The sequence below is a fragment of the Lepidothrix coronata genome, unplaced genomic scaffold, assembly GCF_001604755.1.
Source record: "Lepidothrix coronata isolate B3197 unplaced genomic scaffold, Lepidothrix_coronata-1.0 Scaffold149, whole genome shotgun sequence".
NCBI lineage: Eukaryota > Metazoa > Chordata > Aves > Passeriformes > Pipridae > Lepidothrix > Lepidothrix coronata.
In genome coordinates, this window is record NW_016690329.1 from 138,422 (window position 1) to 161,230 (window position 22,809).

At 40.9% G+C, this 22,809-nt stretch overlaps 1 protein-coding gene across 1 annotated transcript in view; it reads left to right on the plus strand.

Moving 5' to 3' along the window:
• Positions 1-22,809, plus strand: part of SPAG16 (sperm associated antigen 16) — a gene marked incomplete at its 5' end in the record, with an annotated part of 321,318 nt that overhangs the window by 100,938 nt on the left and 197,571 nt on the right. The gene's annotated exons all lie outside the window — the stretch shown is intronic.

Here is a 22,809-nt window from a genome sequence, read left to right on the forward strand (position 1 = left end):
CTGTGGTTCCCTTGCCCAAGTCATTGGCAATACGCTGACTGACATGATGTCAGAGAAATGAAGAGCTGTAATAACAGTGTCCTGCCTATATGTTGTTCTAAGTTAGTTTGAGGAAATGCTCTGAATCATCTCCTAAGGGGGACTGCAGTTTGGCTATCAAGAAAGCACTGGAGTCATCATCATACTGTACGCCCTGAGACAGTTAGAAGTTTCATATTTTGGGAAGGTCACAGTTCCTGAATTGATGGAGCTTTTCTTTTATGAGTACTAATCTGGCATCAGAATACTTCTAAGTTCAGTGAAGTTACTTTTGCTTTGCAATGAAATGAGAATTGGATCTCAGAATTCTCGTTTTAATTAGCAGAAAACTTAAAAAAATGTTGTGGTTTATTCTTAGTATTGTTCTTCAAGATAAGATGTTAATCATGCCATTACCTTTCCTAAATGATACTAAGTTGATTACAATTCTTAGATAGCGTGCAAAGAAAGCGGGATTGCTGAGTTGAGGTGAGTATTCAACTGATAAGAGGGTTTTTAAGGGTCTGACTGAATACACTGCAGCCTCTCAGTGTGTTGTGTGCTCCACTAAGCTTCCAGTCACATTGGCAGCCCTCCACTGGCTTCACTCCAGTTTGCCAGTGTCCAAAACTGGACACAGCAGCCCAGCTGTGTTCTCACAAGGGCTGGGCAGTGTGGAATTGTCACTGTCTCAGCCTATTGGCTTCATCCTTGCTGCTGATACAGCACGGGATGTGTTTGGCCTCTTTACTACAAGGACGAGCTTTTGCCTCGAGTTCAACTTGTGTCCACCATGACCTTCCCCTCCCACTGCCTTCATCCTAGTCCTTCTCTGCAAAGCTGCTCACTAGTCAGTCCAACACCTCTCCTGTGGTGTTTTATAGAGTATGTGCATCCTAAGTGCAAGAATTTGCATGTGATCTGTTTAAGTTTTATGAGATTTCTGTCAGCACATATTTCCAGTCTGCCAAGCTCCCCCTGACCAGCAGCACACTGACTGCTCACCCCAGTGTGGCTGTGGCCCATTGTCCTGGCCAGGAATAAAGACAGTAAATGGCCTCAGCCCCATCACTAACCCTGGGGAGGGCCACTTCTGACTTGATGCCAGCTGGACTTTACACTGCTGAACACAGCCCTTGCACTTGGGTGAAACCCTTGGAACCATGCAGTTTTTCATCCTGCTTTACAGACCACTTCTGTCTCACTTCTGGCTGTACAAATACATGAGGTTTACCCTGACCTACAGAGGCTGAGATGGAATAACTGATTGTCCCTTACTGTAAAAGCCCGGGTTGACACTGAATTTATAAAGCAACTCCTCCCTGTTTGAGTGTTAAAATATGTGGAGCTTCTCAAACCTTACTTTGTCTATAGGAACCGTAATGGCAGCTTTCTAGGAGTTGCCTGGCACTTGAAGACTCAGAATGGAAGGTATCTGTGATCTCTGTAAAACATGAGTCTCACTGGATTCAGGGTTGCACTTTTGTGGAGCTGTGCTGCCCCTTAGGGATCCTTACAGGAAATTCTTCCTCTTGGAGTACTATGGGAAAAGTAGAGGCTGCTGCAAACAGGTGCCATTCACAACAAATTCCATACGTTCATTGGAGACTTGACCAGTTAGCAGGAGACTCCTCATACTGGCCACAGGAGGTGCTGCTGGATCCTCTGCCATTGATCCCTGCAGGGAAGCATCCTTCTGCCAGCCTGAAATCACAGTGTTGACTGGGGCATTGCACCTACAGCTTTGCCCTTGCCCAGTGACTTGGGTGAATGGGTTGCCATCGCTCTGCTGCTGCCTGTCCTGGGGGAACCAGCATTGGAAATGGGGAGCTTTTGCCTTTTGGAGGGAGTGTCAGAAAGGAACACGATGTACGTTAGAAAATACTTGCTTTACTATTTAATTTAAGCTATCTGTTAGAAATTGTCATTGTGGGTGGATATGACAAAGCAGAAAAAATTTAAAATGCCTGACAGTATTCTCACAACACACAGAACTAATTTGGAAAGGTGGAGCATTAACTCAGGAATGTTTATCCTAATGCTTGGAAGAACAGGAGTAGATCCTGTGTAAGTGTAATGTGCAGTTATGCTCTGTTACACCTTTTTCATACTGAGACTATCTGAGTTTCTTGACTTGCTGTCACTGATGTTCTCTGCCCACTCTGCTATAGATGAACCACCCCAAACCTTATTTCTCTTGTCTTCCTGACTTGATTTCTGCACCTGTTACCACTTGTTCCTCTCCTCTGAACCTGCATCCCCACCCATTTCTGCCCTAACACTGCAAGACACCATCTAATGCTTTCATTACTCCAAGGATTCTTTTAAGGACAGGACAAGCTGTTGCAGCAAGCCTGCTAGACCTTTCAGATAGCTTAAGAATGTGGTTTGGGTTTTTTTTTTTCCCTCATGCTTTCAATCCATCCTGTGCTTACAACAGAACAAATTGTCCGTTGACTCGCCCTACTTTATGTATTTTTGTAACATTTAAACATTTACAGGTGCAAGTACATAAGAGAGACACTGTAGGGAAATTCCATTAACATTTTCTGAAATGTAATTTGTTTCCTATTAACCTAGGGGAAGAAATTAATGAAAATTTGCTGTGTTAAGCTGAGAAATAAGTTTTCTGGAAATTAAGCATTTGAGTTTTTTATATATTTATTGAATATTTAAAACACCAGCCCACAGCTTTAGGCACTGGGGAATAGTTTGAAAACACAAATTTCTATAAGTTAAACGTTTCCCGTCCAATGTGCAATTGAATTTTTTATTTTTTTTTTAGTTTACAAATTAGCAAGGAATTGATAATACTGTATATCTGTTCTCTCCTGCCATAGCCAATTGCATGAAGCCTGACACTCTAAAACCCCAAGCACTGGCCAGAAGAGACTGAGTCTAGTTGGTGTGAAATATGAAGGTGCTCTCTGTTGAGACCTCTCTAGTGCACCAGGTTTGGTGTGACTTAGCAGGTTGTGCTGCTGCTGTGCTGTGTGTTTACAAAGCCTTCTGCATCCCACAACAGTTAGGCCATCACCTTCCTCATCTCCAGCCTGCAGGGAATGCTCTCCCTGCATGGCACCTGTAGTCAAGCTCTTTCCTGCAAGTGGCGTTGAGTGAGGTTGTGTGTCAGGATCTCTGTGATGCCTTTGTCAAGCAGTGGCATAAGTATGTCAGTGATCAGGTATCAATAAATGATGGGGAAAAAATGCCAGAGAGACCTTTTAAGGCAGGAAACAACCCATATGTGTGTATGCACCTTGCTGGAAAAAACATTCCTTGCTGAATCTGAAACTTCACATTTCTTTCTCTATTTCTCTGACAGAAACATGCCAATATTAAGTGTTCATGTGTTTAGAATGGTGAGACTCTAACAAGCTGCACTATATATTATATGCAAAACTAATATTTTTTATTTATTTTCCCTGTAGGACCTGTAAGATCAAGTGTAGAGCTAAGACAAAAGGAGGACTGGTCTCTGGGGCTGCTTAGGCTGGTGTTGGTGGGTTAAACTGAACTGTGTTGCTGGGTTTTGCCTCAATTCATGCAAAGCTTGCTAGAACACAGATTGTTTCTTGTGTGTATACAATATGTATGTATGCATATACATAACATACCATTTAATCAGACTTATTAGCTGTTCCAGCAGTGTCAGAGTACAGGAGAGTGAGCTCTGGTACATCTCTCATTCTGAGGTTTTTCCCTCCTGCTCATTTATCGCCCGTGTCAATTGATGTGAAACACAATTCCATCTTTCCAGTGTTATTCTGTTATAGGCCTACCTTTTCCTCACATCTTTCTTATCAAAAAAAAATCTAAAAAAAACCTGTCACAGTTTTGTTTATTTGAAAAAATGCCCTTTTCACATCCCTTATCTCAGAGACTTTCTGCTCGAGCCTCTGTCAGTGTGTCCTTTATGCATTGATTGCACACAGATTTCATTCTGGATTTGAAATGTGCTTTGTCTTCTCTACCCCGATGTGGATGTTGTAGCTGCTACTTCTGCATCAGAGAGTCATTGGAAAAACAATGTTATACAACTTTATTCTCACCCTTTGGGGTATGTTACAAAAAACTCTCTAAATGTGTATCCAGCATTTCTTCCAGGCTTAGCCATTAGGACGTGGAAAAAATGTGCAATCCATACAGTAAAATGGCAGAGGGAAACAGCAGCATTTTTTATTCATAGGATTCTTTATGCTGAGCCTTTTCACTTCAAAGGGAATTGTAAACCAACCAACCAGCCCTCTCATCATTTGATCATTTATCATTTGATAATTTGAAGGCAGACAGCAGAAAAGACCTGACTTGCAAAACTGCATTAGGAGGTTTTTCAGAATCTCTGGCAACCAATCCAAGGTGAAAATGTAAAGTATTTCACTACCTATATCCTTGCATATCTGAGAAGGAAAAAATAAAGAGTTTGGAAGTTGGAATGTGTTACATATTTCTGCTTCACTCTTTCCATGGAAGCGTGATCTAGAAACCTTCAGGGAGAAGAAAAATGAACATCAATAGAAAAAAGTTACTTTGCTGGAGGTATGTTAACAGGAATCTGTAGTACAGCCTGCATTTAGATTGGCATAGCACTGCTGCATCTCTAATTCATTCCTTTCTGGCCTCCTTTCTGTCCTTCACTAGTAACTGTGGTAGGTGAGCAACCTGTGTGTTTATCTGCTCCCTTGCTGCTTTTGGAAGGTGTGGGAGTAGTTCTCAGTTTAGTAGGCAAATCCTGCCATCTGGTGATTGCTCATGTACCTGTGGGGTTACTACTTGGGCAGAATTGGGCCCTTTGAAAGGGAATTTCCTACTGTCACTTTACCTTTTGCAGCAACAGGACCTTTTTGTATATTATCCTGCATTTCATGATTTGCTTTTGGAAACAAACTTCAGAGAGTCAGCAGAGCCACCTCACACTTTACAGCAGTCTCAACACCTGCTAAGACAAGAGAGGTGCCTTGGGAGAGCCTTGCCAGCTCCTTACAAACTCATCCTTTGCTCCCAGTGTGTGTTTCTGATGTCAGTGTACTGCAGTCCTGTGGCTCACAGCCTTGTGGCTTCATTATAGCTACAACTTGCCACCTCCACCTTGTCCTTTCCCTCCCTGGTTCCTCTTTCTTTCTGCACATGTAGATCATTTCTTACTCCTGGTGCTTCATACTCCCATTGCTCCTGCACCAGTATTCCTTTTCCTCCTTGTGTCTCCCTGTCCTCTCCATAGCAGTAGCTGTGTGCCATGGAGAGCTGTGAAAGTCAGAGTTCAGCCCAGAGTGATAATGCAGTGTTGGCTGATGTCTCCAGAGCCCCTGGACGTGCTCGGTGCACTCAGCTGTGCTCATTTGTTTTGTTTGGTTGTGGGCAAAGCCGCAAGCTGGAGGAAGCTCACATGAGCCAAAATCACTTTCCTCTAACCCCAGGACAGAGAAACAGCTGCTTAATTAAGCGTCAAGGGCAGTGGAACAAAATGGCAAAAATGATCCTGTCTTTCCCCTGTGGGATGTACCAAACCAGGTGCCTGTGCTTGGAAAATGCCTTGAGTCCCAAATTTACCTGCACGTGTCACGGGCCACAGCTCCAGGGCTCTGCTGTGGTGGATGGAAGGCGAAGGAAGGGGTTTCAGGCAAGATGGTGAAGCAATCCTGTACCTGTACATTTAGAGATTTTAATGGCTATTGCAGATAAATGTTTCTTGGGGGGAAGAGTTTTACAACTTGTCATCTTCCTAGTATAAATAAGTTTTGGGAGAATATTTGGCTAAATCACATTTAAAGACCAGCTGGCTGAATCAACAGAAGCATTTTTGCCTTCCTTCTCTCAATGGAGTGTTTATGCCATTGCTTATTTTAATGAACTGAATTTTTCCTTTTTTTTTTTTTTTTAAGTACAGCTGACTGGAGATCTCTTGGACCTGAGCTTAAGGTCCCTTGCAACCAAATTAGACTGTGATTCTGGTTTACCAAAAAAACCCTCTTTAACCCTGTTTACCGTAACCTACAGCAGTGCTTTACAGACAGTGTTCTTCCTCAAAGCCCTCTTCATTTAAAAATAAATATATAAAAATATGGTTCCTTTGCTTAGTGACCAGCACACTGCTAATCCTCAGGGGATGGTTGCAGGTATAAAAGGAAAAGAAAGATATGTCCAGTCTGTCTTCTGACTCAAGACATAAAAGTTTTGAAGAGCTAAAAACCTTATAAAAATTTTAAGAAGTATTTTATTAAGAGTTAGAAGTTTAGTTTAAAAGAAAGCTATATCAAAAATATGGGGGGAATGAGACAACCAACTCACACACATGTTGTTTGAAACCTGTAGGATGAGCTGTGGAGCTACACCACTATGTGACAGGGAAGTTTGGTGAGTTGATCATACTCTGATCCAGTGGGGAAAGTTGTACTGTTTCTCATGAACTGGCTTCTCAATTTTCCTTGAGATTCAATTTTTTATTTGCTGCTAACAGATACAGAAAGAGGAAGATGGTTCTTTTTGGAAACAAAAGTAAGAAAATGACATTTACAATTGTAATGCCCCTAAGGGAAAAGATATCTGTGCTGTATTGTTCAGAGGGATGTGTCTCAGCATGGTATCCAGTTTTTAGTTGTAAAATAATTCTCCTGAGGTTCTCATGGCCTCTAAACAAGGTCTTCCATAGTTTGGGGGAAAACTGGACACATGGTCTTTTATTGCTGTCTCTGGCTATAACTCTTTATGAAAAATACATGTATAAAGTATGAGTGCAGTGTAGATATGAACAAAGCTATTTGAATTCTCGGGTGGTGTGTCTCTGAGAAATGCTAGGCAAATTCCCTGCCACAAGGAGTGTGGAAAACTTATATTGTGGGGAGAAACATGTACCAGAAGAAATGGAGAAATGGGATTCAGTAAGTTGATGTTTTCAGAAATATATACTGATATCTGTAAGTGCAGAGCAGGAAAGCAGTCATCTGGGAGAGACAAATAAAACCTTTACAAGTCTCAGTGGAGTGAACTGTCTGTATTTACACCTGGGATCAGTGGAACATCATAGCACGTGTGTCACTGGTGCTGTGTCTGTGCCGGTCTTGCTTTTCCTGGTGTGGTTTTCCCTTAACCTTCCACCAGACTTGTTCCCTTGCAGTGCTGCAGCCATGCTGCGATGTAAGGAGAAGCCCAACACTCTGAAACAGCCTTTCAGGGAGATGGTTGTAGGGTATTTCTGCAGAAAACTATCACAGGACCCTCATAAAAATGTTAAAGGCGTGGTTTAAACCTTTCTCACTTCCCTTTGAAAAGAAATATTTGGATCTCAGGAACAAGTCAGAGTAGCAAGAAAGATGGGAGCTGTAGCAGTAGTTAAGCCCAGCACAGCTGGGTTGGTGGGTTGCTCCCATGGGTGCTCTCTGAGCTACAGCCTCTGGAATTCATGTACTTCCAGTGGTTTTCTCTGTGGTTAGCTAATTAATAATTTGTGTTAGTTATGGTGAGGGAATCTATGGAGAAGGGAATTAATACTTAGTTTATATTAAAGAATGACATGATTGATGTGCTAATTACACAGATGCTTGTTCTCAATATTCTACTTTACTATATAGAGATATGAAGGCCAGCTGCAAGAGCAAGCTCTCTTAATATATAAACACACACAATAACAAGGGCAAGATGAATTATTTTCCAGGTTCATAAAACATCTTTTTTTAGTTCACTGTGTACAACTCGGACAAGAACTGGAATATCTTCTCAGTGGCTCTGAGGGAGCTGGGAATAGGGGCTCCTGAGCGCGTAGTGCGGTGTTGATATCAACTCCTCTTCTGCACAAGTGCCATAAGTACACAGGGCAGTAGTTAAGTTGAAAGATGTAATTAATCCTACTGACACCCAAATAAATTGGTGTAATTTAATGTTCAGCTCTGCTTTGTGGGGCTAATTGTGTGCATTATGCATTCATTGTATGCATGAGTTCTGCGTGTAACTTCTTTACAGTCAGAACTTAAAGCACAATTCAGAGTCATATTTTAAAATAGCATAGTGACACTCCATTTCTGTATCCTCTCAATTAGCTGTGTTCTGTATTTGCTCTTATTTGGAACACTTGAATTTGTAGAAAGAGCCCCAAATCCTCTATTCAGCTTGTTATGTGTGCAGGATTAGGTATTAAATATAGCATTATAAAGCTCTGCTGTTATATACTCATGTACATGCATAACATCTGCTTTATTTATTCTTTTTAAGAGAGATTTTTAGGTGTGGTTTAAGACTGACATATTTTGGTACAGCTGCCTTCTGCATTTTCTTACTTGTAAAGTTGTAATGGCCGGCGTGCATTCATTTGTACAGGTTTGCAGGGCTAAAATAAACTAGACCAGATTTATTTCAGAAGCTTTAGAAACAGTTTAGAGGAGATGTTTCTATAAATCCCTATTTTATTACTGTAAGTGCAGTTATTTCATGCAATGGGACATGGGGTATTGTTTCCTTTTGCACTGCTGGAAGACACACAGAGCTGATCAGTGGCATTTACGGAGGGAGAATCGAGCACATTAAGCAGCTGTTTGCACAGGGCTGTATGCTGAGATACTAAGTCAGCCCAAATTCCCATGAACTTTAGTGGTATTTTTTTTTCTTCTAAGCAATTCTCTGTACAAGTCCCATTAAATGAAGAAAGGATTTCCCTCGGTTACGTTAACTTTAACACCAGGCTGCAGGGATTCGAGCACGGACACCGCGAAACTCTGTCCCTGTCACACGCAAAGGAAAAGAATAGCTTGGTATGTGAAGAAAGCTCTTGCTGTTAAAGAAATTCCTGTGGCTGTAGCCCCACACACCGTGTCTCTTGCTTAGGAGCTGTACTCATGGAGTCATGGAATGGTTAGGGTGGGAAGGACCTACCCCAGTAGCTCATGTAGTGACTGGCACTCTACTTCAGCTCCATGGAGTTATTGCCAGAGATGTTTGCCTGTAGAGTTGCCATTTTAAGATAGAGAGTTTAAGCTGCTCATGCTGAGATTGCTTCCTTTTTAACTCTACATGGTACAGGAGCAGATAAGGCTCATCTTAGGTGACTACAGCTTTATATAGAGAGGGGGGACTCCCCTAAATTCCTAATAGTGGGTATTATTATTTGTGGTGGAGGTTTTTTCAAGTTAGATTTTCTTAAAAATTAGAAAATGGAACAAAATTCATATTAAAATTGAAGTTAATAATATGTGAAATATTCTGCCAAAGTGAAGTAATTAATTGTAATAAAAATAGTCCATGTCATTTCTGATTTAATGGTGATTTAAACTCTTATGTTTCTGCATCTGTAACATTAGAGTGGAATCTTGTGTATGTTTTTTACTTTAAGCAATTTACTTTAAAGTACTTACATAGGAAGTATTATTTAGTACTTTTAGGCTTACACTAAACTAATCTGAGCTGTGCCCCATTAGTTTTCCTACTCAGTGGAATAAAAAAATTGCCAGCATTGGTCTTTAAACTACATTTTGCACTTCTACAATTACCATGTTGATTACTTTTTTTCTATGACAAATAGGCAATAGAGTTCTGTTGCACTCTCTACTTCCCAGCAGTTCTTAAATTTACAGTAATAGTGAGCTTTGAATAGGCATGATGGGGGGGTTCAGTCTGCAGGATATATTGGTCAGATGTAAATGGTATTATACAGATGCTAAAATTAGAATGTGTGAGAGAGCTATGTACAACTACACTTGATTAGCTATTTTTGTAAAGATGAATAAGAATTGGCTTTTGGGTTGCTGGGTTTTAGTTAGTACAAAGGGGTTATCTTTAGTGGTACAAAATATTCTGATATTTTGAGTTTGTACTGAAAGGAAAAAAACCACAACAAAACCCAACTTGTATGGTCTTTCTGGAAGTGTTATACAGCTGTCACACATAGAGGTACTGCTGAAAAGTTTGTCAATGACTGTACAGGTAATCAATGAGTTTCCCAACGTTTCACCCAGAAGGACTCTCTGCAGCAGCTGTTGGCAATGTTTCATCTGTAACATGCCAGATCCTGCTCACTAAATAGCCACTGTCTTGGTAAAGACATGCAGCAATGCACATGTGCTTACCCTCAAAAGCAAACTCTTACTGAGGTTGTTCTTCATACCTTTGCTTCATCACAAGCAAATTTTGCAGCTATTTATATGAGATTTTTCTGAATGACTTGTGCAAGCTGCAGTGCCCTAGTTCATCCATCTTTTTTCAAAGACATCATTAGCTTTTTGCAGAATAGATGGCATAATAATAACGTTTCCTGTAAGTCTAGTCTCTCTCAAATCAAAAATAAGCAAGCAGCTCTCTCCTCATTCATAGTTCTCTGGCACCTTAATGATACACTTACATTTAAATGTGTCAAAACAGAATTACTTGACAAAAGTTACTGTATGTTTTTTGGTAGTATTTGGTCAGATTCCCAGAGGTCCTTAGCTCTCTGCAGGATAGTATTTGTCTGCAAAGCAAAGTATAGGAATGTGGGCTTTTTCTCTTTCATAAACATGTATGTGATGCACACGCAGCAGGACACAAACTGAAACGAAACTGAGACGTTTTTAGCTTCTTTAAGTCTCAGACATAGGATACTAAACACTGAGAAAACCACACAGCTTTCTGTAAACGGGTTCTAGGTTTCTTTTCATTGGAGTGATGTCTTGGGGTCTCACAGCACTACAACAGACAACTTTCTCCTTTTTTCCTGCTCCGAAAGCAGGACTGTGTAGTGTGTTTTAAAAGTATATATTCTTTACTTCTCATTAATGAGCACAGTTTCCATAAGCATTGTCTTTGCAGGAGTTTGGCTTTTGGATGGTTAGCACAGACACCACTACCTAACAAAAGGGTGATGGAGAGACTTGGAAAGTTGTCCTGGTGCTGTATGATACTGTGTTCAAGGAGCTTTATGAAGCTGTGTCAGGGGAGGTTTGGGCTGGATCTCAGGAAAAGGTTCTTCCCCCAGAGGGTGGTGGGGCACTGAACAGGCTCCCCAGGACAGTGGGCACAGCCCCAAGGCTGCCAGAGCTCAAGGAGTGTTTAGACAACACTCTGAGGCACATGGTAGGATTGTTGAGGTGTCCTGTGCAGGGCCAGGAGCTGGACTCAATGATCCTTGTGAGTCCCCTCCATCTCAGGTTATTCTGTGATTCTAGGTTAATATCAGCCAGCTAGTTAATAGGCTAAATCCATAGCACAACTGAAGATTTAGGTTGTTGGGACCATCCTAAGATTTAGAACCACTTTGGAACATAAAGCTGGGGTCTGTAAATGGCAGCAGATGGTGTCAATGGCAGCAGATGGTGAGAATGCTAACAAATGTGAAAAATTGAAATCTGGAACCCCATCATTTTCATTCGGATTTGACTTGGGAAAAGGTATTTTATTCTGAATATGCTTTGAATTGAAAATTTGTAACTCGTGTGACTTTGAGTCTTCAGGGATTTGTTTTGTAGATATCAGTAAGTCATGAAAAACACCACATTTTGAACAGTGTGAAAGCACCTTTCAGGTAACTCCTTTCAGATAACTCCTGCAATTTGACTGTAAGGCTCCCATAGGTTTTAGAGACACTCGTGCTTACCAGAAGTCATTATTAATATGTATGTGTTTTTATTATTTCAGACTCTTCTGTCAGTCTTATTTAATGCATCTTTATGAAGGCTAGAACCACCATACTTAAGCATTTACAGGGTCTGATATGTTATAATATTTGGGACTAGGAGGATGTAAAGAAGTGTGTGGCAATTGGCAGCCTCAACCATGAAGATTATTGTTCTGTGTGGAGTCTGTTCATTTCAAGAAATGTTTTCAGGGCTTTGTCAAAATGTAAATGTTGCATTCATTACTGCAATTTTAGGATGGTAATGATGTAAATGGAATTTGTCTCAGAGAAAGAAAAGCAGCCATACACCTTCCCACGCCAGGACGGGCAGTGTGGCACGCCCAGACATCACAATGGACTTGATCACAGTTGCCTTTTGTGGATTATATTCCAATATCAAAATGTTAATTAAATTCTGGCCACTCAAATGCAATGTGTGTGCCCTGTTCCATTTTTGCAGGAATGTGTAACACTGAAGGACTGTGGGTATTTAAGCAATCAGATAGTGACTTGATCCATTGGCAGTGTTTTACAGGGCTTGGAATATGTCTCCAGCTTTCTTTTCTTTTTTTTCTTTTTTTTCTTCTCCTCTCTCTCTGTGTCCCAGAATAAATAAGTCTCATATTTCTTCTATCCCAGCTTCTTTTTCGCTGCACATGCTGGAAGTTGAAGGGAATCCTGAGACCTATTTCTATTTCTCATAAAGAAATGTGGATCTGGGTCTCTCTACGGTTGTTTTCCAGTATTGGAGAGCTTTGCTTTCTGCTTTCTTCCCTGTAATGCCTGTGGACAGCAAATGGTGGTGAGGGGGGAAAGATGGGAAGAGAATTTGCCAAATATGCCAGATATTGCATAGCAAACATTTTAGAAATTATATGTCTCAAAGGGCTTGGCTTTGCCCAGTAGGGTAATATTTTTCTGTGAGTGATTGTACTTAATTCCATAGCAGAGCAAACAAAAAATATTACTTGATTCTCCTAAAACAGCGTTATTTCGTTCCAGTCTCGCCATACATTTCAGAAATCATTAACGTCTTGCTGTCTGTGAAGATTAATGCATAGGAGTTTTAAGGAATGATATGGTGGAAGCAGTCAGTCTGTAATTCTCTAAGTCAGTCTTTTCTATGTATTTTCTCTGATATAGTAACCAGAGTGTAATATGCAGCTGGGGAGTGAAACTGGCCTGATTTTAAAGTTCTGCAAAAATAAAAATAGGATAATTAACCATCAGAACAATTCAGCAGAGCAAATGGTGGCTTTTCTTGTATTTAAGGTTTTTAAATGTATTGTGTCCCTTTCTAAAGGGTAAGTTTTAGTACAAACCAATGCAGTGGCTTGGGCCAGGAACCTCTAGGTTGAACTCCACAGCCTGCATTTCAGTTTGAGAATTTGCTTAGGAAATCAGTTCGGTTCAGTGTGTTCATTAGCAGCGAGGAGGATGGAATACAGAGTAGCTTATAAAATATGCAGATGACACCAAGCTGTGAGGATTTGCAAATACCTTTCTGTATCAGATCAGAATTCAAAATAAACTTGGCAAATTGGTGGTCTGAAACCAGCAAGACGAACTTCACTGAAGTGCAATATGATATATTTAGGAAAAAGAATTCAGATACACAAATACAAGGTAGGGAATATGTGTGAAGAGGAAAAACAGGTAATAAAGTCCACAATGCATTGCTCTTGCAAACTAAGGAAATGTAGTTCTGGGATGTGGGAAGACAGATGTGGTGTCTATAACATTGAGTAATTACTCCAAATTGTGGTTGGTGAGGTCTGAGTTGATATACTGTGTTTGGTCATGACTTCTAAAAAGCTTTAGAAAACTACATCAGTTAGATAATTGAGTTTGCCTAATTTAAGACATTGTTAGTAACAACCATCTGACATAAAAAGATTTTAAGACAAAATGTAAAGAGAAATTGTTCTCCATATTTCTGAGAGAATAATTAAGAGGAATCTTTGTAATTTGTACTCAGCGTGATGAAGGTTGTGTTTTAGAAAATGCTTTTTGAAGCATGAACCGTGGAAAAAACCACCTAGAGGTGTTGTGGAGTCTACTTTGCAAGGATAAGTTAAAAATAAATCTATGCTGGGTAAGTCTGCACAATCCTTCCTCATCCCAAGGGGGAGTAGATGATGCCTTTCAGTGTATGCGTCTGTAATTCTGTGCAGGAGATGAGAGCAGAGCAAACAGCTTGAAAAACTTTTCTCTTGAATTGTCATGGAAAAGTGGAATGTCTGCCTTTGGTGGGAAAAATTGCCCAGCCATTGGGGCAGACAAGCTGCTCAGCAGGGCTTTGCAGGCCCCCAGGGGCTGCAGCTACAGCTTGGAAATCATGAGACCGGGGAATTACTGTGATCCTTTCTGAACCCAGAACCCATTTCTCCCTCATACATATATGCCTGGTTAGGAAGATCATCAGAGGAAGAACGTGATTCATAGCTATTGACTTTGCCTCTTAGTCCTAACTGTGAAGAAACTATTTATTTATGTAACTTTCTTCCCACAAGAGTTTCCATTAATTCTGTAGATGGAAGCATTTTTCAGCATTACCATAGTGAAATAAAGCACAGAGCATTATACCCACCCTTCCATGCCTTCAGAAGGGAGAAAAAAACACTGGCAGGAAACTGACCTTGGAAGTTAATGCTTTGGTTTCTTATTAATTTAGAATTGTGAGTTGACTGTTTGATGCACTAATTGCAAATTATATTTTTAAATATTTTCCTTTATCAACCCTCATAATTTAACAGAATTTACCAAGTGGCAAGTTTCAAGTACTTTTTCTTCCAAACTCTTCTATACCACAACACTGCTCCTAATCGTCTGTGAAAAAGCTGCCATGCAACAGAAGTCTGGGAATTGCTAACAGTAATGATGATAACTAATTCAAACCAGGCCACAGGTAGAAGCTTTTGTGAAAGCAATCTGCATCTTTTCAAGCTGGTCAAGCTAGAATAGCCTTTTAGAAAAGCAGTTTGTCTTCCATTACAAAGGAAGACAAGCTATTATCTCCATACCCAACAAGTACCTAATACACAGGTCAAAAAAACAGGCAACAGTGATATATTGACTAGCACGGTTTTATGCACATCTTCCTGGATTGTCTTTCCCTTTGTTTCTCTGCCTGTGAAGTGGTTCCCAACCACGGGTGCTGTGTGAAATCCATTGCTGAGGTTTGTGCACGATCTGACCCTGGTTTTCTCTGCCACTTCCCTGCTGCTCTGGAGAGTTGTCCCGTGAGCTGCAATCTCTTTCAGAATTGGCTTCAAGATGCTGCAGATCTAAGCTAATCCTGTTACAGTGCTATTTTGGATGCTGTAATTTAATACTTGCGTGGGGCTGCCTTTCCCTAAAAGAAAGTGATGTAGCATATTTCATAAAGGAAGGGAGCAGAAGATGAGTACACGGTGCCGGGCAGTGTGAATCATGGTATAAATCATTTCAGGCGTGGCAGTACAGCTTTCATTCCAGAGGGGAGATATTAGGAAAGGATGTCAGTGTTTGAACTTTTTAATTGCATCTACTTGTTTGTTGCTACTTTCATTCTTTTTCTTTTTGGTTTAATTACTTCTCCCTAAAGTATGCTGGGTGCCTATTAAGTTGACTAAGCTTGAAAAATTGATTCAAATACATATTAAATAAGAGCTTGTGAGCTGCAGTCACAGGGAGCAACTCCTGAGTTAGTTGGTTTCTTTAATAGCACTCTCAGTCTTACCAAAAATACCCCAACTATTTGATCTGTTGTTCTATGCACAGCTTTGTCAGCATCTAAACTGTATGACAGTTTAAATAAATTTAAAAATCAAGCCACCTTCCCCCCCCGGATTCTGCAGACTGAAGATAAAGTGTGGTCTTCTCTGTGGAGGAAGGTGATGTGTTCCTTGCCTGCTCCTTTGGTTTAAGGCAGGTTAGAAACTTACTGTTTCTGTAATGTGTAACAGCTGACATTGTAGGCTAAGTGATTTTTTTTCTTTGTCCATAAGTAATTATCAACAACCTTATAAGCAAAAGGAAGGAAGGAATAAGTAAAGATTCTCTAAGAAGTGATTTAGATTCATGCCCATTGTTATTTACAGGCACTCTAGATCAAAGGCTTAACCTTAGGTTGAAGAGGTTCACAGTACACGAAGCTACAACGACATAAACAATTTATTATATAGGTTCTAGAAAAATCCTCTTGCTCTGATCTGATTAAGGACTCTATCTTGAACAGGATTATGTATGTTTTTAAGTTAATATGCTGTGAAATCGGCAGGACTCTTGGCACTGCATAATTCAGGAATATGCATATATCTTCAAAGGACTGAGACCTCAGAAAACATGTGCAGATCGACAGGATAGTTTTTAATTTTTCTCCAGTTTGATCCAGGGCCAAATTTTGTTGTTAAGAAGAAAACGATTTTATACTGGCACAGCACGTGCACAGTCAGTTCTAATGCAGTAAAACCTAGGCAGGTTACAACATTCAGTTGATACAAATTAATGCATTTTGATAATTGCAGATGGAGTGGATAAAGACAAAGTGATCAGAGATCATCACAAAATGTATGTTCTTATTTTATCACAACTGTGTCTGTATCAATGACTTATAGTGATGTGTTTAGTACACTTATTTGTTGTATGGAGTGTTCACTTCTCAAAGTTGTTTTTTGTTGAGAAGAAAGTTGGGTTTGCCAAGTTAGAAAATGTGTGAATTTATTCCACTTCACAGGAATAAATATGTTTGCTACTGCTATACAGCTGAGAGTGAAGATTTTGTGTGCATGGTGACTAGAGTAAGTACATAAGCTCTCACTGTGAATTAGGAAGTTGCTCAGCCTTTAGAAATATGGGTTTAAGTTTCTGGAAGACTGTTTTCTAATTATTTTCTAAGGTGTACCGAGATCTGCTGGGCGGTCTAGAAGGTTAACTTTAGGTATGTTGAGATCCAAGAAAGTTTTCTCCCTCCCAAATCCTGAGTCATAGGAGCTTGGGAAGCAGCCAGGAATTTCACTAGACAGGATAGAGATTTTTTAAGCATTGCTGTGAGTGAGATCTATCACTGACTTCCAGACAGGCATTTACATAAATGAAACAAAAGATATTAGCTTTGTGCTCTGAGTACTTCCCCCTGCTTATGTTCTTTTTGTGGTTTTTTTTTGCTTTATCCTTTTTTTGTTTGTTTTAGCTCTTACTTTCTCTTTTGAAAGCATTTTTCCCTCTTCCATTTTGTCATGAAAAGATAAATTTTAAGACCTTAAACAGGAATGCAAAGCTTTTCAGTTATGCTACCATTGCATAATAAAACCCTGAATTAAATGTCAGGGTTATAATTATTGCTAAAGAATGCTGGCAGGTACAGAGACTGGGTAACTCAAGCCAAGATATAAAAGGTGGTAGAAATGACTATATTAGAGAGTTGATGTTACAAAAAGACACGTTAGGATAAATTGTAGCAGGCAAAATAATTGATTAGGCTGTTGTGATGTGTTTAGTTTTAATTTATTGGTGGGTTAATGGTGGCTGAGGGCCATGTGCCCACCCAGCTGCTTGCTTGCTCCCATTCCTCAACAGGGCAGGAGGAGAAAACAGGCTGGGAAGGTTCACAGTTTGAGATAAAGGCCAATTACTGTTGTGGGCAAAACAGATTCAGCTTGGGGAAAATTAATTTCATTTATTGCCAATTAAAATGGATTTGGGAAGTGAGCAGTGGATGTGAAAGCAGCAGCTTTCCTTCCCCCAGCTCCGCTCCTGCGCTGCTGCCCCTTCGCCCTCCCTGAGGGCCATGGCCAGTGCACAGCAGCTTCTCTCTGCTGCTCCTTCCTCCTCACACTTCAACCCTGCCCCGGAGTGGCCTCTCCCCACAGCCACAGTCCCTCAGGAAAAGCCTTCTCCGCCATAGGCTCTCCATGGGCCACAATTCCCGTCAGGAAAACCCGCTCCGGTGCGCGCTGGCTGCAGGCAGTGCAGGAGCCCCATAGTGCTGAAGCAGGTTTTCCCTTCCCTTGGAGTTTCTCCTTTTTGCCCATTTTTTGCCCTTTTTTTAGTGTGTTTACCCTGAGGCCCCTCAGTGTTGCTGAGCGGCTCTGCCATATCCCTGTGGGGCTGAGGGGGCACTGGCTGGGCGCGGCTGAGCCCCCTCCTGTCGCTGCCCTCAGAATGCTGCTGTTTGCCTTGGTTTTCCTTGTTCTCATCTACCACTTCTTAGGCAAGGAGGGACATAAGAGTTATTGCCCAAAGGTCTTGCAGACAGAGGGGTTAACTGTGTGTTTTCTGTTGTTCGCTTTCTGCTCTTGAAGAGAGGGGATTTTCGTGACTGCCAGCTGCCACCTCGGTCCATCGTGAGGTAAAAATCAGCCTTTCTTTGATCTGATTTATTTTGTGTGCTTTTTACCTCTTTGTCTGTCATAACTTTAGAGCTTTACCCTGATTATGATTAGATCATGAAGCCTGGAGGTGGGGAAGCAGTGCCAGTCCCCTCAGGCAGCAGCCATTCCTGGGACCAAGCTGGATGGCGGCAGGTGTGTGGCAACTCAGAGGTGTTGGGAACACCTTTGTGGCAACTCAGAGGTGTTGGGAACACCTTTGTGGCAACTCAGAGGTGTTCTCAAAGGTGGAAACTGTCATTAGGTCGTGCAGTCCAGCCATCCCTTGTCACAGAAACTGTTCCTAACACCTTGGTTATGGTGTCCTTTGTCTCAGTACAACTGGCTGGTGTCCAGCAAAATCAGGGCTGGAATCATATTTTGGCTTTTAGAAATTCTTTATATTTTTAGGGCACAGTCCAGCAATATAACTAAGTATATGCTTGTGAACAATGTCACTGATTTTCAGTAGGGCTGTTGATGCCCTTGTATTTAGGCACGTATTTGTTCTTGTCTGAGGCTGTAACCATCCTCTACAGTTCAATGCATGTTATATGCTTGCCACTAAAACCTGCTCTGCTCTGCCATTCCAACACACCCAGAGAACCTGATGGCAGAGAAAGAAATATCAGTGATTTCCCAACAGTTTCCACTATAAACCTGAGATTTTCAGACATTTATAACTTCACCCAAATGTAACTGCTCATTCCAAAATTTCCTGTGCTAGGTATGGTGAGCAAGGCTGAGTGTTTGTTTAAGAAAATGTTAGCTAAAATGTTTCTGTCACTAGGAAAAATGTGTTTGGGTTTTTTTTTTTTAATCTTGGAGGAACTCTGCTGCTCTCACATTTTGGAGCAAGAAATGCAGCAGAAGAGCTTTCTGGGCTGAAAGCAGCTACTGGCAGTAACAACAGTCCTCTTTGCCAGTATCTGGAAATGCAAATAAATTTGATCAGATCATGAAGTTCTAAAAATTGTGTATCACAAGCAATATTCAGTACAATGCTGTATTAGAATTTGGCAGTTAAATGCTGTCTATATTGAGAACATACTTCTCTGTGTAACTCCTATATGTGAAACCACAGAAAACTGGATTTTGTCCTTATTTCTGCCACAGAGCAGTTGGTGAGGTTTGGATAAGTCACTTAAGAGTACTGAGTTGGTCATTAATTTTGCATTTTTCATTCTAAGAGTGCCTAATTTTGAGACTCTTCCGGTTAGTTTTTCATTTCTGGCCTCCTCCTGTTCCTGCAGTCTTCTGAGATCTGTAGGAAGGTAAAAGTAAAAAAAAGGCTGAATATGATTCTGTGAGACATTTTAGCCAGTAAAATAGTTTTTAAATTGGGAGGGGGTTGCCTTATTGTTCTGCTTCTGTGCAATGGGGTTTGGCTGCTGTTATACCTTAGGTTGAGGCGATGCTTTTATTGTTTTATAATTGTCCTTCACATACAAGCACTGTTAGTTTTGTGCATTGAATTAACCAGACTCAGTAGGAACATTGCTGTCTTAGGCCCTGAAGGGACATCAAGGCACCACCCAGCCCGTTTCTCATAACCCTGATGGAAGTCATCTACCTGGATAATCTGTGGCAGGTGTGTGAGAGCTTCCAGAATGGGCTAATGATGGCACATGGCTGTTGGTTCCAGTGTTTCAGAAATCTTATTGCCAGGAGGCTTTCCTTGACACAGATGTGAGCTCTCCCCTGCCTCAGTGCAGTGTAGTGCTTGTATTAAACACACAGCTGAGGTTACCCAGGTGGCTTTGGGTTTAACACTTTTTGACCTGAAGGTTGATTTTATGTGTGTGAAAGGGTCAAGTGTGGTACGTGCTGAGATTGAAAGTATTATGCATCTGAAGATACCGTGTTTTTATTTATGGCTCAGTCAAAATAAATTAAAATAATCGATGATTGTTTTGAAAGCAAATTACTGGGAGTACTATATATCTACCATGGCAAGTACTGAAGAGATGAGAATGTCTTATAATGCCAGAATGAGTTGTGTAAACATGGGTATTTATATACTCAACAGCAGCAAGTCTCTGAGAGGGTTTTTTGTTGGGTTTGTTTTTTTCTTGGCTGAGTCTCCACTGATCCCACTTTATCCCAAAGGAGGAGGAGGAGAAAACTAATGTTCCTATCACACATGTTCCATTATTGATTTCCGTTCCAATCTACCCGAAGTCTTCTGTGCTGGAAATAATTAGACCCTGTGAACAGAGATGAAGCAAAAATCTATACAATGCTGGATTGCCAGAAATGAAGACAAGGGTGCCTAATTAATGTTGCATATAGAATGCCTTTTGGATGAATGGGCTTCCCTTTCTCAGAAGCAGCTCAACAGCAGTCATGTCACAAATTTGCTGTTAATTAAATGGTGTTCACTGTGTGCCTGTAAAAATGGCATGGAGGAAAAAAAAACATTGGATGGCAGCAGCATTTTACAAGAGCTCTCCAATTAAAAGAAAAGCCTGTGGAAAACAAATTTGCAGGCTTCATGCTGACGGCAAGATATTTTCACCCATATGAAATTCACTTTATGGATTGTTCAAAGCTCTTTAGGAATGTGTAGTCACTGAAGAAGTTTGAACTTCAAAAGTTGGACTGGAAGCGTGTTGGGAGGGTTAAGGGTAGGGAAAATGTTCCTGGGAGCTGAGGCAGGATGGATGACAGCACAGCTCCCATCCTTAGGCAGCTGCAGCCTGGCCAGTGGGTGAGGACTGTTCACAAGGTGAGTCAGGGGCTGGAAGAAGCCACTAGGTTAAGTTTTCTTTGCATGAGAGGTGAACTGAAGGTGATCTAAGTTAGATGGTATAGTGCACTTTGGGAACTGAGAAGGCAGATGTTTAGGAAGAATTTAAGACAGCTGTTGGAAAGTCTTCACAACAGAGATGCACTTCACTAAAAGCAGAAATACCTGGGGGAAAAACTGGAAGGTACCTGAAGCAGATTAAGAGAAGAATGTAGAAGAAGCTGGATCCATATGACTCTGTTCACTTGTCTGTTTTCTCCAAATAACACAATTTTAAAGTTAATCCCAAACCAGAAAAGTCCAGGCTTGCAACTGTGTCATAGAGGGGGCTGAATAGTAGACTGAGCTTCCTGCAGTGCCACGTGCTGTCAGTGGTTTTGCAGTGGCATCCTTTTCTTCCTCTCTGGTCTTCCTAAATCCACTCGTGCTTCTTTTTCCCTTGCCATTGCCTTGCTACACCCAGAGGAGCTGCCGGCAAGAAACAGGGACTCCTGCACTGGTCTTGCTTCTGGGCAGTGCATGGCAGGTGAGGAAGGACCTTTGTTCCAGGGGCTGAGGAAAGAGTGTGTGGAGCAGCCCTGGTGGATTGTTGTTTATAGTTATTACTCTGCTCATTTTCTTGTGAACTTGGTCTCCTTTTAGTGGTGGCCAGGGTAGCAATGCCACGTGCCTGTGCCTGCTGCAGAAAGCAGCAGTGGGATGGGGGGGGCTTCAGAGGTCTCCAGTAGCACAGGGATTCTGGGACAGCTGTTCTCCTGTAGTTTGCAGGCCACTGGTGCCTTCTTGCAGCCTTTAATTCTCTCCTTTTATCTTTATTCCCTCTTTGCTCTTCTAGATATCTGTTGTGGCCCATCTAAGTGATACAAGTGCTTTCTGTGCGTCTCTGGAGAATTTAAATAGCATCATTCCCTCCTTCCTTTTTCCCCCTATAAATGCAAAGGGAGTTTATCCTCTTTGGGCAAAGATAGAAAACATTGCTTTTTCTCTCTGAGAAACTAGAGAATGAGTAAAACCCAGGCTCCTCAGTCAAGAATATAAATTCATCTGATGAATCTGTAAGAATCTTCCTAGACTAGACCTTAAACTACAAGAATAGATGTGTTTTCTGATGAAAATCTAGTTCACATAAAATGTGTTTTTAGCATGGATTTGAGAGAGGTAATTATTTTTTCCCAGTATAGTAGAAGCTGTGGTTCTGGTTTAGGAATTTTATGAAATAATTTGAGTGCAGGAGAAAGGTACTAGTAAAAAAGAGATTTTTATAACAGTATACCTTCTAATTCCTCTCTTTTCTTCCCATTTGGGTGCTTAGCATCATCTCTCTCTACTCTTATTCTGTTTTAAGAAGCATTTTTCCGTCCAAGCTGTCGGCTCTGATGCACAACTAAAATAGGTGCACATGCAGGTTATGATTTCTCTTCTCATTGTTGCATTTTGATTCCAAACTCCAGATTTAATCTATTTAAATAATCTCCTCGTGGGACTAAAGTCAACTACTAGAAATTTTTGATGTTCAACAAATATTAAGGCTTTACAATGATTTGAATCAAATAACCAAATCCATATGAAATGCACTACTTTTTATCTTTCCAACAGATTGATTTTCTTCCCTGGATCCATTTTAAGCTGCACTACAGTTGCTAAATCAAAAATAAACTGAGTTTTTAGTACAGGGGTGTGCTAAGTGTATGATTTCCACTACATCGCAGCGTGCTACATATTAAAAAGTGAAAACATGTAACACATTTTGACTACAGAATTGAAATGGATTTTCAGACCTAGTCCCAGCGAATAGGTGCTGAAGTGATGGCAATGACTGTAGCTCCTGGACTGTAATTATCATTTGAGTTATTTCCCAGTGGTAGGAGACTTTACAGCTGTGGACACAGTGGTGGGGGGTGGAGGAAGAAAAGGCAGCAGGCTGACATGGCAATGCTTTTTGAAGTTATTTTGGGTGTAGGAAGTGATTAGTGTTGGTACAGCTTGCTCCTGTGTTACCCTTGTTGCACATTTGTAAGAACATATCCTCACAAGGTATTTTAAAGCCTTTGTGAGCGTTTTAATTAATTGGAACTGCAAAAAAGTGTGAAAACAATTCTGGTTTCACAGAAGTCAGT